At 33.0% G+C, this 21,161-nt stretch overlaps 1 protein-coding gene across 4 annotated transcripts in view; it reads right to left on the reverse strand.

Annotated features, from left to right (window-relative positions):
• LOC124535132 (CCR4-NOT transcription complex subunit 6) overlaps positions 1 to 21,161 on the reverse strand; it is a 212,597-nt gene that overhangs the window by 63,794 nt on the left and 127,642 nt on the right. Inside the window, exon 2 of one of the 4 annotated variants that reach the window (XM_047111213.1) lies at positions 13,999 to 14,022. The exons of the other annotated variants lie outside the window; for them this stretch is intronic. The gene's annotated coding sequence lies outside the window, so the exon portion shown is untranslated. The remainder of the gene's footprint in view (positions 1 to 13,998; positions 14,023 to 21,161) is intronic. 4 annotated transcript variants of the gene reach the window in all.

Genomic DNA, 21,161 nt, shown 5'->3' on the forward strand with positions numbered 1-21,161 from the left:
TTTGGGTCCCTTTCTATTCCTAGTATATATAAATGATCTTCCTTTCTATGTTAAGGGTATTTGTGATATAGTGTTGTTTGCTGACGATACTTCGCTGATTTTTAAGGTTGACAGGAAAAAAAATGACTATAACGAGGTGAACGGTGCATTATCACAGATACACAATTGGTTTACAGTAAATAATTTAGTTTTGAATGCTCAAAAAACAAAATGTGTAGTTTTTACCCTACCTAATGTTAGCAAGCAAAATTATAATATATCTTTAAATGGTGACCGTCTTGAAGTAGCTGATACTACGGTGTTTTTAGGAATAGAATTGGATTCCAGACTTCAGTGGACTTCTCATTTATCATCCCTAACAGGAAGACTCAGCTCCGCAACATACGCGGTTCGAAAAGTTAGACAACTAACTGATATTGATACCGCTCGTTTAGTTTATTTTGGTTATTTTCACAGTATTATGTCATATGGCATATTACTTTGGGGTAACGCTGCAGATATTGAATCTGTCTTTATTTTACAAAAGAGAGCAATTCGGTTTATTTATAATCTTGGAGCTAGAGACTCTCTTCGGGATGTTTTTAACAGAGTAGGAATACTTACTGTTGCGTCGCAATATATTTACAACAATATCATGTATATTCACAGTAACATTGATCACTTTGATAAAATCAGTGATAATCATTGTATATGCACTAGAAGTAAGGATAAACTTATAACGCCAAGTTTCCGACTCCGCAAAGTCAATGGATCCTTCTTGGGGCAAGGTATCCGTTTCTATAATAAAATTCCGCAGAAATTTTTAACTTTGCCGTTTAGTAAATTCAAATCGTTTGTTAAAAATACATTGGTAGAAAAAGCATACTATTCGATACAAGATTTTGTAGATGATAAAAAAGCGTGGAGTTAATACCTGTTGACTTCCAAGCAGGATACATTAATTGAAATAATTGTATTTAATTAACATGACGTTGTATTTTTTAAATGTTAAAAAAGAGTAACTACTGAGTTTCTTGCCGGTTCTTCTCGGTAGAATCTACTTTCCGAACCGGTGGTAGCTTCACTTAATTGTAAAATGACGATTCAAAAGTGCTTATAAAAGCCTACTTGAATAAAGTTTATTTTGATTTTGATTTTTTTGATTTTGAGTATCAGACAATCGGCCAGTATTAATCGTGAAAAAATAAAATATTACATTACAACATTTCTTAAATAGTCAATCGACATATACAATGATGTAAAAAAATATCTCTAACAGAAATATTAATGATAGTTGTAATTTTAAAAATAGAATGCCTTATTTTATTAAATTTTTTTAATTCAGGAGAGCGAAGGGGCAACTTTTCGCAAATGCTGATTGACTTTGGGTGTTAAGAAGCATTAACCGCCAATGTGGCGCAAACCAAAGTATCTAAAATGTCCGTTGTTCCTATAATTATATTAGCTCACTCGTCCTACAAAAAGAGACCTAGCGATCCAAATAATCGCAGCATGGTGTGTTCATCACTAATCCTATACACCTTTCGATGCTTATTGTAAAACAATACAGTAATCAATGTTATAATCGAAACGAAGCAGGAATCTGTATAAAAATTGTTTATAACAGAAATCTTTTGTGTCGACGCCGCTGACTACGGCTTCAGATTCCCACTGAGAAGTAATTATGTTGTAAATTTAGTTGTATCGGAATTTAATTAAAAGCACACCATTTACTGGTATCGACGTGACGGCAAAAAATATCGAGTGTGAGAATCGGTATATCTCGCGTTAAGATAATTAAAACTCAGACATACAATAAATAATTCAATGAAAGTAAGATACATTGTAACATTATAATTGTCTTGTCCGTTTCGACAAGTAACGTTATATGAATATTATAATCCAACTCTTTTATAACCCACAACGAAGGAAAAAGGAGGTTACACTTTATTAATTAATATATATAATGAGTACACGGATTTTATACAATATGTACTAAATTCTGCCTGTAATTCAACAAGTATTAGAACATATAGTATATATGTACATTGTAATAAAACAGTTCAGTATTTTTATACTGATTATCATCCGTTTTTTTTTATTATTCAGGAGCTTTAGCGGTTATCAGTCTTTTATCCACTTATTTAAAAAAAAAAAAACACTTCAATCGAATGGAATCGAATACTAGTTAACTCAAATCACGTTTCATATGTAGTACGACACAACTTAGATGTAGCATCGGCATAAATTCGTAAACCGATCAAATCTGAATAAAGTACGCTATCCCAAATTATCAATATTTATTTCTTGTATGAATATGATATTTACACAAATGTGATATCATATGACTCAATATATTCGTCAATTTGATACGTCGATTTACATGCACTTGCTTTCTCGGGTTGAACTGACGCGAGAATCTACAGCGACGAATAGCGTCGAATGGCGCGATAGGGAGCTATTTCTATTGGTTGTGTAAATCGTCAGTAATCGGTTTTATTTAATTTGCCGATGCTACATCTAAGTTGTGTCATACTATACCTATATCGCCACTTTACGACGTACGGGAGCTGTGTTGAAATTAATATTTAAGAGTTTCGACACACTCGTTCGGAACGATTTTTACGACTTGTTTTCAAAGTAACCATAATACTTCACGTCGGAGTTGTTCCCCTTTAATGATCACCATTAGCTTAACTATTCAACGATTACATAATTAATCACCGGTATCATATAAAAACAGATTTTTTAATATATTAATTGATATATCAAGTTTATGTACATCTGTTTAAAATGATTTAAATAAAAAAACAATACGAGTAAAGTTTAGAGTACATATAATGCAATGTTTGAAAATATCTTACTGCGTATATAATTAGTTTTTTTTTTTGTGTGTGATGTATAAAAGGCGGGTGGGGTCGCTTGTACGTAAGCCGTATCACACCGACACTTGAATCATACATCGCCTTGTTTAGTTGGAAGGCTGACTATCTGTTTGTTTCACCGCATCTTGCGGTCGGTCGGCGGTCGTCTCAAGGTCCACATGTCCCTTCGATTCAACCCGGTTCACCTCCAAACGCGTACACGACAATAAAGTACTGTACTATGAGGAAGAGCGGCAGTATGACAAACGTTATACCAGTTTACATTCAGCAAATCGTTGACATAGCTCTGCGTGTACCATAAATAAGGAGGTTTTATTTGTATTTTATTTTAAAACACATCGTTCATAGTCGTTAATATTTATTGTTAGGAATAATATAAGCATTAATTCCGCACACTAAAAAAGGATGTATAGGTAACAACCTGAATTCCGGCTTTCCCACTGCGGGGCAAAGGCCTCCCTCTCCCTTAAAAGGGTTTTAAGGAGTTTATTCGAGCGTACTGCTTATCTACGGTTCGCAGTACAAGTGTATTACTAGGTTTGCAATACATAATTTACTAGCGATCCTGGCATCACACGGGCACTTGATATGTATTTAAAATAATAACATAAAATCATTAATAATTATAGCATACGTGTTATACTGATGTATAGCCTATATTACTGGAAAATGTCATCCAAATCCGTTCCGCAGTAGAGTTACAAACATACATACATCCATTCTCACAAACTTTCGCATTTATAATATTAGTAGGATTAAAAATAAATTATTAAATCTAAGTTAAGGGTTCCAAAAAATATTCATTGAATTTCACTATACGTTTTAATGATAACAAGATTAAATGTACTCTGATTTTAATAAAAGAAATGCTTTCAAGAGGCATCTCATCAAAATAATTCTCTCTCTTGTTACCCAACAATGGAAGTCAGAATCAATTAAACGGCAATCATAAAGAGGTTTATATACCGACCGCTATCTGAGACCTGACACGTTCTAAATTTAAACAAAAAGGATTAGTCCATAAAACTAATAGCACGTTAAAAACAGACACACATACACGACGCGTATGATTCATAATTAGATGGTGTCAGATATTAAAACCTTTTGTTCAGAAATAGGACAATAGATGTGTGTGTCAAATAAACGTATTGTACCGAATACGGCATGCTTCGCGATGATCCCTTTGTAACGGGGAAACAATAAAGCGTTGCTATTCTAGGGATTGGACACACTCGAGGCTTGGCGAGCTGGAAACCAATCTATAATAATATTATAAATGTGAACATAACTCTGTCCGTCTCTCTGTTTGAAAAAACAATGAACCGAATTTGATGAAATTTTGCGAGAAGCAAACTTGAAATGAAAACTTGAATAGGCTTCTTTTTTTGCCTAACCCTATATAGCAAGCGAAGACGTGGGCGGCAGCTAGTATGGTATAAAACGTAAAATCTTACTCTTGAAGCAACTACACGGATATTATCTAATCTAACAAGGAGGTTGTAAAGTTTCTGTGCCTATATATATATATATATATTATCAAAGCTAAATATTGTAGTTATGTTTCTACAATGTTATAAGGAGTTATATGCATGGCCAAACGTATTTAATTTGATTAAAAAAAATGATATTCAAATATTTCTCTAAATGTGCTATTATATATTATTATAATAATATACTTACTAGTAATATAGGTAATTGAAATTAAATAATTTAATTAGTTACTTTTTATATAGCTTTGTTAACGCTACGCTCGATCGTGTACGTGTATGTCAGGCTTTAGCAGAACGTTGTAAATAAGCGCTATGAATCGGTTGTAGGATACTATATTGTTTGTTTATACCAGGTTATTGTTGTGACATATCCCTAATTACTATGCTCCGTAACTTAAAATTGCATACATGTAGCTAGGACATATTGTTCATTTTCGACGTAAGTACAACTTACAACATTTTTTTAACAAAAGGAAAGCGGAAAGAATGTAATATAGCTTTCGTCAAATAAAACTAAGTCGTAAGACGTCTTAAAATATGTACAGACCACATTTTTTGACATAAAACCTTTTTTAATTAAATCATATTAAGCTAACTACTACATTAATTTTAAGGTACTTTAATAAATTAATTATTGTTAATTTATCTGTGCTCTCTTTTCAGAGTATAAGACTTAAATCCTTTGTTTTTCATGAAACAAAAATATAATTATTATTCCTTAAGCTTTATCAAATTTTTCGTCATACCCGGCAAATGGATTACATAATACTTGAAAGATATTCATATATTTTAAGGAATTCACATATTAATCGAAAATAACTTAACATAACATATACATAAATCACTTGTATAATAATTTTATACAAATACTTGCTATCAGCGGGCATTCAAACCTACAGTTGGCACTTCAAATCAACTCAAATTCCATTATTCAAAATAGGAGCGTCACACTTACTTATAGATCATCAAATTAAACATTATCACCAGTTTGGAAAAGGAAACACCCTGGCCTGAGAACAACCGGCAAAAGAAACTCGGCGACTGTACTCACTGTATGTTAAATCTTCATCAAAGATAATTGATAGATTGAATATAAATATAACGACGAATCTTCCTAAACATGATTTGAAACAAGAAGCTATCAATTTAATTTTTGCAATTATAATAAAACTCAATACGTTATAAGGATTTGTTCGAACTCATTCAAATTTTTATACAAAGAACACATAAGCACTTGATGATTACTGAGATAAATGAAAAAAAAAAGAAATATCATTAATTACCAAGTCGGTTACCGTGTTACAAGTATGTTAACCCCAAACATCCCATTAGACCCATTAAACCGGGCTAATTGCGTAAGAGGAGTTAAAACGAGGACGTAATCGGAATGCGTTCCAATTAATGGGACGGCATTAATGGGACGAGCTTTCAATTCGAAATTGGAACGGGGTATGTCGGTTCCCGGGTTAACGGCCGGCGGTGAAAGTCGGGACTCGGAAATAGGTCAGGTGGTCATTTACCCTCAGGTACGACTCATGTCACTCTAAATACTCAACGTGTCAGGAATGTTTACGGAGCGGTGGAATGGATACGTTTTAAGTGACTCACTTCGCGTTTGTGGCGTCATCATATAATGCGGGGATTTTAAATATAGCTTATACGATTTGATAAATATATAATAAAACTATAATGGGGCTAAGACTATGAAACTTGACGGGTGTCTACAAATATGGGTCAGATCATAGTTAAGTCAATCGTTTAAGACTGAAGAAAACTGATGTATTATATACACAAATTTGTGTATTCTCGCTAAAGCCAGGAGCAAAACCAATGCAAACTGTCTGGTCATCTTGCTTAATTAGTTTAAAATCAGTATATATTTAGAGCAGGCTTTTACAAGCACTTTTGAATTGACATTTCACATGAATGTATGAAGGATAAAGCTACCATTGATTCGGAATGTAGATTGTACTGAGAAGAACCGACAAAAAAATGGTAGTTTGATGTTGAAAAACAAATATAAACATAATGCTTGGAAAAATCTCTATTACGATATAACACCTCGCCGATATATCTTGAGTGTGACTTAGTAATAGTGTAGTAAATTTAGTCATAATTTTATGGCGATGATTATTTTTTTAAAATGACATGATAATATAAGTTTACAAGTAACAGTCAATAAAAACGAATTAAACATTAATTCGTTATTCGTGTTATGATATTAATTAATTGCTATGCGTCAAGTTTTAACCGTGTTTTAGAGATAATTAACATAATTAAAACCGCAATAAAGTACTGCTAAAGTAATATCACGTGCATTTCCCGTTACTAATATGACAGATTTTTTTTCCTACAATAGAAAGTTTCTAGTAAATAATCAAAATGTACACGAATGTAGCAATATCGTTCTATCAAAAACTACATTTAAAAATATACCTGACCAGAAAAATCATTGAATAGGAACGAATGCGCAAATACGAGGGTAGTTACAATGGAAGATCATGCATGGATGCTCACAACAATCCATACTCCCAAACATATATCGGGGTCATAGCTCAACCACTGACCGCATTTAAGTAAAATTCGGTAGGAATACTAAAAAACATAACACTGTAGAATTATATTTAGTTTTAATTAACCCTTATAATATATTTTATTTGAGATAAATAATGAATTAATTATTATCGATCGTGAATTAAAAACCGAGACATACAGAACACGTGAATCTTAACCGAAGGTTGCGGGCTTAAATCCGACCAAGGAGTTTGTATTATTAATTTGTTTATAATAAAACTTTTTGGAAGTAGAGGTTTTATCCAGCAATGAGAGACGTAAGACGTCTTACACATTCTCGTCAAATAACAATACTGGAATAAAGACTTGTAACGAACATAAAATATATTCAGTTCTGGCTATTATCTGTTCGACATCCAAAACTGACCCCATGAATAAGGCAACGTGTATTGAGAGGACGTGATTCCGGAATACGTCTACATATATAAAAATATAATAAGGATGTGTCGGTTACATGTAAATTTTATTGTAAATACAGTTAGAAAAAGTACAAATGTACCAATACACGTCTGCGTAGGTACCATACAATCATTACATATTGTACAGCCAAACAGCAATGCTTAGTAGTTTTGTGTTTTCGTTTGATGGGTTGAAACTATTGTAAGTATAGGCACATGGGGTATAACGACTTCGCTCCCAAAGTCAGTGGCACACTGGCAATATACGAAATGTTTAGTATTTCTTACAGCTCTATTGACTAAGGGCAGTCGTTACTTACAGGTCATTAACAGATTGATTGATCGTCCTTCATACTTATACTATAAAAAAAAGTTTCGAAAAACAGATATGACATGTTTGTTTTCAAACAAAGAATTAGAAACTCGTCATATCATTTAATCGGGGCAACGAATAGATAAGTTTTTAAACCGGAAAACGTGACTCGGGATAAACATTTACATATGTCTTCATAGCAAAGTAAAACTTCGTGGGCGCTATCAACAAGTGTGAATACTACGATCGAAAGAGGAGGTCAATGACTCGCCTTATCAATAAACTTACTTACGTCATAGTGGTCGTCAGTTGGTGAGTATCAAGTAATCTACTTTTTATTACATTACATTTATTTTTCTTAATTCGATGCTGTTTCGCCTAAGATTTTCATTTATGCATATTTATCCAAAATGTATATACAATTATGTGTGATTTTCTGCTGTGTTCAAATAATTACTTTTATATAAATAGCAATAAGAATAAAACAAAAATTAATACAGAAGAAAATAGTCCTACATAATTGATAGATAAACATATATTATAAACAATTAATATTTTTTCCTTGAAATTAACCTAAAATAATCGAACAAATCAAATAACACGTGTGTAGATAACGAATGTCATTCGTTTAACGTGTCCTAAATCAAACGCGGGACGCACCTAACATCGATACTTTATCGATTATATTTGTGGTTCGATCATCAATTTATATCGCATGTAAACTGGCCATCGATAAAAAATTAACCTTACAGCATTGGGAAAAAATTAAGGAATAATTTGAATTTATCGTTTTATTGCATTCTTTAATACCATGACGTGGAAACAGAATTCAACAGAGGATTCAACAGTCTACTAATACCTAGTAGTTTGGGTGGGTACCACCCTCTTATGAATTATTCTACTATCAATTCTGTAATCCTGTATCATTGGTAAGCCAGTGTAACCATAAGCACAGGGGAAACTTTTTAGATTTCGTGACTAATAGAGAGTTGAAATTATTAATATTTGTCGCAGTTCAAGTGTTATTGCTCTAAAACGATGGTTTACTACCAGGAGAGCCGATTGATCGTCTGCCTTCCAGAAACGTACCCGTAAAGGTTTATACGTGTTTACTTTAATATATAAATATCATACTAATACAGATTCTGCAGTTATTACTTTCATCCAGATGTTTATATCTAGGTACGATTGTCGCACTGCAAAATAACTCACTTGGTGGTAGGGCCTTGTGCTAGCCCGTCTGGGTAGGTACCACCCACTCATCAGATATTCTACCGCCAAATAACAGAACACAGTATTGTTGTGTTCCGGTTTGAAGGGTGAGTGAGCCAGTGTAACTACAGGCACAAAGGACATAACATCTTAGTTCCCCAGGTTGGTGGCACATTGACGATGTAAAGAATAAAAAAAAAACTAAAAAAAAAAAACCGAGTGAGCCTTGGGAGTTTGTGACAGCTACAATTGATACTCGTCAAACGTCATGCTACTTTACTTGTAGACTGAGAGTCAGTGATCGGTAGATTTACGGTATAGTAGCAAACTCCATATTACCGCCACCAGTTGGGGGACCACCAGTTGCTTCACCAGTTGGGGGAAATGGAGGTTCACTATATACTATAAAGGAAGTTTACCGATCACTGGCTCTTAGACTATAGTATGTGTCTACTACGACACATTCTTAGTCTTAACAGACTATTTAGACATATAAATAATCAAAGCATTAATCTTTCCATTATATCAACGAAATGCATAGTTCATAAATAACACTTAGTTACGTATTATCGGTCTCGTGTGTTCCATTATAGTCTATTCACAGGCCGCTTGTTCACAGGGACTCAAGGACAGACTTTCACCTAACAGAGCTCCCTCGGTGAAAGTACCCGTGGAACTTTCTCATTTTTTTTATCACTCCCTTCAAGAAACGTGATGCCTCAAGGACGGGAAGACACGAAATAAAAGCGTTGGTAAGCGTTCATTGACATCATTGTTATAATATGGGACGTGTTCTTTTTATCCATAAATACGTTTTAAGTATAAAAAAATATTACTAGCCCTCGTATCTTTATACATTTAATAAATTTGAGTGCATTTGTAATATTAAAATAAATGTTTTTACTATGTAATATGTATATGTATATTTACACGCTACCTTTGCTCTGGGTATTCTCTGGAATGGCTGAAACGATTTTATAGGACTTTCACTGGCAGATAGATGATGTAATAAGGAGTGACTTAGGCTACTTTTATTTTAGAATTATATATTACACATACATTATTATACATGTATATAATTTCAGTTTAATTATAGTACAAAATTTAAGTGTAGGAAGGTAAGAACACAAAATATTAGTAATCCAACTTCATATAATTAAATACCGGTCTAAATTACATAACACATTCATAGATCAAGTGGTTAGTGGAGCATGAGATTATATCATCGTCCTTACTATGAATAAAGATTTCAATGAGCACGTTACATAAAAAGCAGTCTCATTCAATACTTTCCTTTAACGTAAAAATATTGGTAATTTTTTTTTATTGAATTGATACGATTACAATAAATGTAAGCGATCAATATAATATTAAATAAGGGCAGAAAAACGTTAATTATATTGACAGTTGACAAACCATTAAAAATGATTTTCGATTTTGAAGTCGACTTATTTCCTATTGCGTGTTTGTATTCGGCATTAAAGGACATGGAAAACGACGAGGAACATAAAGATTTAGATAAGTTACAATACTCGCAGGTAGACGTAACGATGGAATAAAAAAAAACATATAAAGGTACGAAGATATCTTTGGACGAGCAGACGCGTGATCAGAGGACAGAGATAAATGGAATACGAATGAAATATCGAAGATCCGTACATAACAGAGATCGTACCGAAGCCCCGGATCTCGGATAATGAGATTTTTTTCAGTTTTATTACTTTTATTTTTATTAGGAGATGAATATCGAAGACATGGGAATAACAACGGAATTGTTATGAGCATGTTATGATCGTGAATATGTAGCAGTTAGGAACCGGACAGTTTGTAAAAGTCATGGATATTACATATACTTAGTGGTGGCGCTATGTGCTCGTCAAATAATTGGTATTACCACCAGCAGCGGCTATTAGTAATATTGTTTTTCGGTTTTAAGTGTGTGTTAGCTAGCGAGGACGTAGCATTTTAGTTCTAAAGATGCTTAATTGACAATTTAAATGATGATTAATATTTTTACAGTGCCAATGGCAATATGCGGTGTTGACAACTGACTCTTTCGCTAATCATTTAGTTATTATTAATAAGAAAAGAAATACTACATACATACCACATACCGAGAGAGAATATGGTTGTAATCTTAAATCACAAGAACTTGGATTTTAGAAATTATTTGTGCGTTAGATGTCATTATGCGAGAAGGCTACTTCACACTGTCATCCATATGACCAAGTGTATGAAACGGGCAAGGCAACTGCCTGAAAGAAGTCGATATGACCAAAACATAGAATACGTTTCCCTAATTGGAGTAATAAACAATAAATAAATTAAATGTAAAACGAACCGATGAAGCGGGTTAGAGCTATTCTTTAGCTAGATAATATTAATAGTATAAAAAACAATAGTTATTCTTCCATCCAAGGTCCACAGAAACACAGAAATCGCGAGCTTTTGTACCTGGCGTGGAAATATATCACTCGTTAGCCTAAATATTGGATCTAGGTTGAGTTTACATACACATACATAGCATCGTAAATCCGTACACACACGGAAGTATGGATTTATACTCTTGATAGCATTTAGGAGTTGACCTGCTCTAGTTCACTGAATCCAATATAGAATGTATTACTCATATTAACATATTCATTATTTTATTAACGATTCAAATATTGAAACTAGAATTGATTAAACAACGATTTTATAGTAACAACAAAATATGTAGATTACAAAATAGTATCAATATTTATTAATTAAGATAGTAAACAGCTCATTGGTTAGAAAATAGACTCTTATATCAAAATTGCGGGTTCAGAGCCGAAAAAGCAAATTCGAATTTCTTGTACTGAGTTAGATTGTTGTCGATGCTCAGCTGTAAAGAAAAACATATATATATATATATTGTGACATATGTGGGTTGACTGGCGGGAAAATCGGCCATCAATTGTAATTGGTCGCCAACGCCTTCAGATATTGGCATATAAGAAATACTATATACTAAATGTTATAACCCTGTGTGCCTGTAGTTACACAGATGCAGTCAACCTTCATATCAGGACACAACCATGCTAAGCGTTGATGTTTAGCGTAAGATGTGATGTGCCAATAATTATATCATATGAACAGCCATATTTAGTCTTATTTTTTAATACTGAATCATTACCCTTATTGATTAACAAAGTCAACAGCGAAGACCAGTGTGCTATTCATATATGAGGTCGATGCGAACCACTCAAGTTAAGAATTGTCCTTAAGCCATTAAAATAATTAAAGGAATGAACATATCATTCAATCTTTTATTCATCAAATAAATCGAGAAAGCAAAAAGGTACCCTTTGAACGACACAATCCATTCAATGTATTCAATGACAAAATTGTTAGAAAGTAAGAGATGTTTTTGAAGTAATCGGTTTAGTTTGAAGTTAGAAAGCGTTTCTGAGACCGCGACTTGGGAAATTTAGATTTTCTATTACAATCAAGTAATAGCTGCGCTTTCGTGTCACCTTGTTTTAGTGATTACTTGAATCGTAAACAAAAGTTAAGCCAATCGTAATTTAGTTTTTCTAGTTCTATTTTTAAAATCTACTTTAGGAAGCAAAACGAGCGAACGGCCGTGAAAAATGATCCTTGGCTCAAATAAACTTATAGATGCATTAACAACATACGAAATGTATAACACATCTTGAGGAAGACAATGATTACATATGTACATATTATAAGTGGGTTAAATAAAATAAATTTCAAATATTATTTTACCAACCTCCCCGGTTTTTCATTGATACAAATCGACTCGAGAGGATATTAAACGAGGAACTGAAAACATAAAGGATGCCTACTTCCCCTTCAATATCACAATGAAGTTGCGTTATTAAAACAGGTAAACAGGCGGTAATACTATGCCGTAATTATTATAAAAAAAAAAAACAAAAGTTTAAAATAGTCAATTAGAGAATCTATTAATCAAAATATTCTTTATTAATGAAGGCTTATAAAGGATAAAGTTGGGAATTCAGATGTCACAGTTTAGAATTAAATGTAAAGCCAAAAAAAGGTTAGTTAATCAGCCAGTTCGGAAAGTAGATTTTAAAGAGAAGACCTGGCAAGAAACTCAATATGTAATTCCTCTTTCCAACATTTAAATTAAAAAATGTATCAGAAAAGTATCAATAAATTTACCTATATTCTGACTAGAAGTCAACACATTCTAAATCACGCCTTTTATCTTTTTTATCACTGTTTGTTACGTAATGATATGACCTGTAAACTTTAATAGGCCATGTTAAATCCTTATAAAACGTATATCCTTGGAAACTCTTAGAGATGTAAATACAATAAGGAATACAGATGGGTCGATTAGCAAATGTAAATTATTCGTGTTAGCGACGCCTTGGGCGCTTGTTAGTTGTAACTAAGTCAGTCAGTTCCGTAACTTGTTAAATCATTGCATTAGCATCGCCGAGAGCCGTGTTCTTCCTTACAAATATCTTTATATTTTATACGTTTACAAGTAAATTATTGTTAACACGATCTTCGTTTGATATTAATTAGTATCTATGTCCTGGAATAGTGTTCGATAAATTTGCAACTGGTGTAGTTAAAACCATAAGGTTTTACCCATACAATACTAAACATGTGTGTATATGTAAATTATACATATTTAAAAGCAGCATATATTTGCGAAACAAAAAAAAATAACCTGTAAATCACTGCTGGAATAAGCTATTTCCTTTTGAGATTTAATATGGTATGGTAGACACAAATGTTGTAGAATTTAATTGAAATTGGATAAATGGTAAATGTTTTATATATATATATATATATATATGCAACACTCCAAATTAATTAAGAAATTACTAATATTCCTAAGATTTTCCTTCATAAGAATTAAAATGAGAGATAAAATACAAGTACAAACTAAGCACATAAAAATGTAATGGGCACCTGGATTTGAACCCGTGACCACTATGCTATCACATCTCTCTCATAATTTTTATAGTAGTAGCTTTTTTATAGTAACAGTCTTAAAATTATAACAAAGAAAAATTCGAATGCGAACTCAAGGCCTGAAAACTGTGTTATATATTAATCGAAATGAATAAGCCATTATGGATAAGCCTTTGTTTGTAAATAAAATACTGAATACGCGATCATACCTCCCAACGTGACGCTTCGCTTACCTGAAACAGAGAAATTCAATATTAGTTTAACATAACTTACCCGTATCTTAAGTAATATCGTACTCATACATCACTCAAAGGCTGTTACGAGTGCTGTAACATCGTATTTTACAAATATATATTACGTCTCTACGTGAAACTACCGTTTTGCACCTGGATTCTAATGAGAATATTCAGCGAGAAACTCATTGAACGCTGCAATTAAAACTATCCTACGACTCATATACCCTGTACAATACAATAACATTAACATAATCTTGGTGAGAAAGAAAATATATCTCAGCTACGACGAGGGAAAAAGGTGGGTTATGAATATATGGATATTAATACTATGGGTATGTAGTTTTAAAACGAATGCTCATATTTTGACTAATGAAGTGTCGTTGCCTTCATTTTGATTTCGGTTTATGACATATATTTAATCATTATAATCGTCGCAATATCACACGCATTATAAGCCAAGCAACATAATCACAACATAGTATAAAACAAAGTCACTTTCTATGTCCTTTTGTATGCTTAAATCTTTACACTACACTATGGATATTGAGACCGTTTTTTAATAGATATAGACTGATATAGAAGGTTTTTGTATATAATACATGGACAATATAGTAAAGAAACACTGATAACTTTAGAAGTTTCTAATGTGATGTCGTAAATAAACAAATCGCTAGTAATATGCTATATACTGCATATGTCGTCAGGATTAAGAAAATAACAAATCGTTCATCATCTAAAAATAAAGACAAAATAATTTATAGCGCGTCGTCAATTATACATTATTAACGCGTCTATGGGCACATAGTTACGACTTAACTCATAAATAATGGAGATATATAATTAAATCAATCAGAACATTGCTTTGTAATTTAACGATGGTTAACGTGTATCGAATGTCTTTGTTTAATCTCCTTTTGTATAATTGCCATGAGATAATACGTCTTTATATCTTATTTATTGACTTTAGCATAACTACAATATAAATCCTGTTTTTATTAGATGAGGCTAGACGTGCAAATAGACAACCTAACGGTATGTGCGTTTGTTATTTACATAAATATATTTTGCTTTACATAAATTTACTGTAAAATATTTATGAATTAATTGTATTTTATATATTTTTTGTTTCAATTAAATGAATTAATATTTACTAATGTTGGGAATATACATTAAGACATTTAATAGAAGTTTAATATCTTTTATAGATACTACTATATAAACCAGGGCAGGTAGTTTTAAAAGAGAAAATATTGGCAAAAACGAGCCTGAATTGATGAAATAATTTAACGTAAAATGGCTGAAAGGGTTTGAGTAAGGTTATTACTAGCGGCTAGTAGTTGTGTCTTGTCCGTGTTCATCCTTGGGCTTGGGTTCAAACTTGCTCGTATCAAGTCAACGGTTCAGTGGTACAACCGTGAAAATGCAACACACACATACACAAACACAGACAAAGTAACTTCCGCATTTACGGAATTGGTACACATAATAATAACATCATGTTTTGAACCAAAGGGATGGAAAATTAACATCACATGCGGGCGAAAGTGGGCGGAGTAGTAACATTATTATTAAAAGGAAGGGAATGAAATACTATATTCGAAAGGTTTTATGTCAAACATGTGCAAAAAAGGCACTAATTTCGACCACACACGATACCAGTTAAAATAAATAGTACCAAGTGACGGAACTAGCGTGAGAATGGATGTCACAGATACACCCTCTTTTAACCCAATTTTTTTCGAAACCAATGTTTCTTTTGAATTAAATTTTTTATCCCATCTTTAATCTTGTCAACATAAAATAGAGCAGGATGTTTAGATAACAAAAGAAAACAACATAAATCTATTTTTAGTCGTTGTATTCTGGTCCATTATGTTATACAGACAGATTTAAGCGAACGATAAAGGCATTCTGCAGAAAACTTCTGCAGAAAAATTTTAGCAAACATTAAATTCTTAAAAAAAAATATATTCGTTTGATAACGATATCTGTGCAGATGTCTTATTTAGTTCAAATAAGGCGGTGAGCATAACGTCTCTATAGATGCAGAGAGTAGGAAAGGAAGGTAGCGTAAGTATGTAAAACATGCATTTAAGTGTCAGTTGGTTTGTGTGTCAGCGCACAGCGCCACCGCTACCGCAGACTATCGTGAATCTACACGCAAAAAAAGCCCATTCGCTATTTATCTCCCATATTTGCATACGTGTGACAGTTTAATGGAAGCATACAATATCTTTTTACTTTTCTCGCGTATCAAATAAGTCATCTCTGTGTAAGTCGCACAATGGTGGGACTTTATTTTCGAATTCGATTCACTGTTAATTTGTTTTCGCTTGACACAGGGCGTATATTATTCAATGTAGACGGTTTGAATTTCTATTCGAGAGGAATATAACTCGGATAAAACGGCTGAGGTAACCCGGCAGAGAAGCGTTTAAATCATTTCTCGCAGATGTCGTCGTAAACTACAATTAATATTCGTCTCCCTGTAATGGCAAGGAACTTGTTTCCTATACCAACCACGTCTTATTACCTCTGAATAGATTCCCGAATCACGTGGGCGTTAAGTTTAAATTTAATATTATACTTCCTAAGCAACCCTTGGCAATAACATTTCATGAGAAAGTATATTTATCATTGTGCGATATTCAATTCTGCGATTCTCACAATTTAACGTCATGCCTTATAAAGGAATACACAATATGACTGCGCCTTTACCATTATAATTTAATGAATTGTTAAAAAAAAAAACAACTTGAAAGTTCAAGACCCAAAACGAAACGGGAGAATATTCAAATTATCTGAATAAAAATAATATGCCCATTAATCTATTTAAAAAGAGAACGTCGTTATATTTTAATTTATAATATCCTTAAGGGTGCGTATCGGACCATAAAACATGGGAAATAGACGAAAATATTTCGTTACATACTTTATGTTAATTGACAACCAATTAAGGAATTTTTCTACCTGGCTGTTTAGTTACGTTTTTTAGATTATCTCGAATAGATAGCAGGTGAGTTAATGGCGTTTAGATATTAATAAAAAACGAGTGGGAAGTTGAATGTGCATCGGCTTGTTTAGATTGAAGTCGTTAAATATTTACTTGGAATAGTCCAAGTAAATATTAAAATGGTGTGATTGTTAAATCCTGAATTTGTTTTATATATCACAATTTAAAAAAAACCCTAATTGTCTGCGGCTTCCCGCTTTTTAAGGCTTCCTTAACCTGACGGTATAAACAAGATACATCCTTGGAGTTAAAGCTTGCTTCATACAAATTTTTATCAAATTACGTTATGTGGTTTGGCCTTGAAAGAGGAACAGATAAGTTACTTTCGCATTTATAATATTATCTTTTATGGTTGTAAACAAATTAAAGAAAACATGATTTATTAAAATTAATTAATGTCCCATGACCCATCAACAAATAAAGTGAGCTCGATTGCATCATCAGATCAGTTGACGTTCTCGACTGGTACCAAATTATTTGTCTATCAGAATGACAATAATCCTACTACTATTATAAAGGCGAAAGTTTGTATGTATGGATGTATGGATGTTTGTTACTCTTTCACGTAAAAACTACTGAATGGATTTGAATGAAACTTTACCACAATATAGCTTATACATCAGAATAACACATAGGCTACAATTTTTGAGGTTTCTAATGTGAGGTCGTAAAAAAACACATTTTTTGCGCTTACATTGCAAACGCTGACTGAATCCTACAAGATAGATCAAAACAATGTACTACAGTATTGTACAACTTAAAAAGGTCTACAAAAAAGTCCGTGATGGTATATGTTTATCCCTTAGGAATAACCCAGAATAACCATTTTTTATCCTTTACTTTGTACGAGAAATAATGACTTATTTACGAAGCGATTTTAAGCGATTACTAGACTAGACAGGACGAACCTGAAGTCCACGCAAACGAAGTCGCGGGCAAAAGCTAGTTTACCATAAGCTATCCGCATTGGATGTAATTAATTACAAAGTTTCACGACAATAATTAAAATAGAATAAAATTGTTTGATTAGTTTATTTTTTACGTACTTTTGTAGTCACGTACAAATGAAGCTAAAAATTATAATATGAAAAAGGCGCGTTGACCTAGTATTTACAATTAATCTTTTACACGGAGAACGTCGTGATGTAATTTGCATATGATTTGCAGAAGAAATTCTGTCTAGTCTTTTTTATAATAATAATATATATTGCTACCAGAACAGAATATATACAATTATCTTGTGACCCTGGATTCTAAAGTAGGTTAAACTGTGTTTTTGGAATCAGTGTCACCCAGTGGCTTAAATAAGTCGGCAAGGGCCCCGATGCATAGAAAAAGAATCAGATCCTCACCCCTCCTTACCTTATTGCCTGTCAAAATTATTGATAGGAAAGGAAATCTTGTGAGCAGGGTCAAGATATTTTGGCTTAGTTTACTGCTCTCTTTAAAACTTAGGTAAGAGGATCCTCTGAGCTCCGGGGCTCTGGTTTACTGCATCATCTGCCGTACGATAGCAACGCCTCTCTTATCCACAACGAACAGTATATACTAACAACCATTTATGATGCTCAAGAATATGTCTCTACACAATACATCTAGATGGAGGCGGCAGAGAATTTGTTCTTTCACCAAGGCTCTGTTAAACATTCACCTACGATAACTTTATTATTATTATTATTCTTTATATTATAGGTAGCACACTGCCTAACTCGGCAACACCGCGGGGCTTGCAGGTGCGTAGCCGGCCTTTAAGAAATGTGTACGTTTTATGCTTGAAGATTCCTCTATCGTATCGGTTCGGAAAACCGTCGGCGAAACTTGGTTTATGCAGCAGGGACCACACATTTAAGGTTTTATATTATATTATACTTAAAGGTATAAAACCTTCATACATGAACATGCTTGCCTTCAATGCACGTAACATCTTCTGATACAAGTTTCCATGTATCATATCAATCAATATGGTTCAGTACTGTTTTTACATCCACATTAATTTTTAAAGACATTATGATTTGCACTATCACAGATTTACGCATTACGTACGTAAAGGCATTGATTACTACTCTATCTATTATTTGTATAATTTCGATCCATACAGCGTACATTGCAATCAGATTGGAGCGTCGGCTTCGCAACGTTTCAATCAAATTATAAATTCAACAGTTAAAGAGATGAATGAATATTCATGTCACGACATTTGCATGAATAATAATTAATTGATACAAGTATAACGTCAGTGTCAGGATAATCGTTTTATTTAAATCGTTGCTATCGTACCAAATACATATATTGGCTTTAAAGGTACTTTCAATGGTGAATATATTTTATCAAACGAATCAAGTACGGGTCAAGGTAAGCGTTCCTACCCTTAAACGGACAACATTTTTATCCTAATTTGTTATCCCTCTAAAGTAGAAGAATTATAGTATTAAACAGATAAAATAAAAAAAGGTTTTACTAAATTAAATAATCTTATTATTGTTAGATCAACTTTAAGAAGAAAAAAAAAAGACATAGGTATATTTATCATAAATTATGTAATACAGAAAAGATTAAATAATTTATTCGCAGCGTACGCATTCGATATGGACCATTTTAAGTCATAAAAATTGATATCCAAGTTCATGAAACGTTCACGTAATGGCAGTCGAGTTAGCCGGCAACTCGCAACGCCCTCGGCTACAGAAACCCGACGAGATAACAAGACAACGGCCTAGCAATGTTTCCCGGGAGTCATTTACAGAATAAAATGTGTGAATTATATCGATTGAATAGAGTATCCGCGAGTCGGTGCGTCTGTGGGCCGCGGTATCGAACTGGGCATCTTCGGTTGCGTGTGAACGCCAATGCAGAGCTGCATCGCATGACTAATCTGTCCTGTTAGCATTCAAGAGCTGCCGTGGACTCCGTCGATAATATGAATCGTGGATCGGCGCTACATAACAACCTTTGTGATAGAAATGTGTACAGCTTAATTAATAGGGTTACAGCAATGAATTATTTATTCGAACTTCTGTGAAGGACGTTTCGAAGATTTGCTTCTCCTATTGTTTACTCAAACTAAATTAAAGGTACAGAAGTTAGATAGAACATTCTAGTCTTCATCGTTATTTCTTCAGTGGTAAACGTTTGAAACATTCAACAAATAGGTAAATAAAATAATTCAGATTTGAACAATTTCTTGATACATGTACTAACAAGCGTGTACTTATGTTTAATTTAATACAAAATATGTAAATCAATTTTAGTACCGAGCGTTATCGTTTTCCGACAAGGTTGTAGCGCTTGACAATTCTCAGGTACATACTTCTAAATTTATTCGTATGAAATAATTCGAATATAAATTATTCTTTGTAATAAAACTGCGCCTATAGAGCAATAAAAAGGCATTACTATAATATTATTACAGCGATTCTCATTCTCCTTGATAATGTGAATCTAATCTAGTTAATACCAAACCTCGCGGCACATTACTGACAGACAGCTAGGAGGCGGTTGTTGTCGCCTGAAGTCAGAATTGCGAATTGCAGGATACTGGCGAACTGAAGAGGGAAACGTATTGAATTATTTTTGAATTATTTAGCGAGCTGCTGTAGCCTCTACCTGCTCGCATTGACGCTGAATATTGAAATGAGATGTGATGTTATTGTCTGTCTTGGGAACTCTTTCATTTCCGGTAAAAGTATCCTACAACGCGTTGAAAGAAGAAACACATTCCAAATTTGAATGAAAGGAAACGGCGAGAACTGCAATCTCGTGTAGATCTTAAAAATCCATCAAAAAAACATATCGTACCAGTGTTACTTGTTGTATTAAAAATGTCGTAACTGATTTCAATCGTTTCACAGTGTAGTGCAAATATGTCGACCTAATTTAATAAATAAATAATATAAATCATATTTTATCACCGTGGCGAATTCAGGGGAAACGCAGATCGTGTCGCAATGTTTCAGCTACTTATGTATTTACGAGATGCAACATTTGTTTTCAATACATCCCCTATTTGGATTCTGCCTCTAAATCAAACGTATTAATTGTGCTTTTTGAATCGTCAACTTTTTTAAATTAAATTTATAGGCAACCACAAAAGCCATAAATAATAATAATAATATAAAATTGTCTA

The sequence above is a fragment of the Vanessa cardui genome, chromosome 14, assembly GCF_905220365.1.
Source record: "Vanessa cardui chromosome 14, ilVanCard2.1, whole genome shotgun sequence".
Lineage (NCBI taxonomy): Eukaryota > Metazoa > Arthropoda > Insecta > Lepidoptera > Nymphalidae > Vanessa > Vanessa cardui.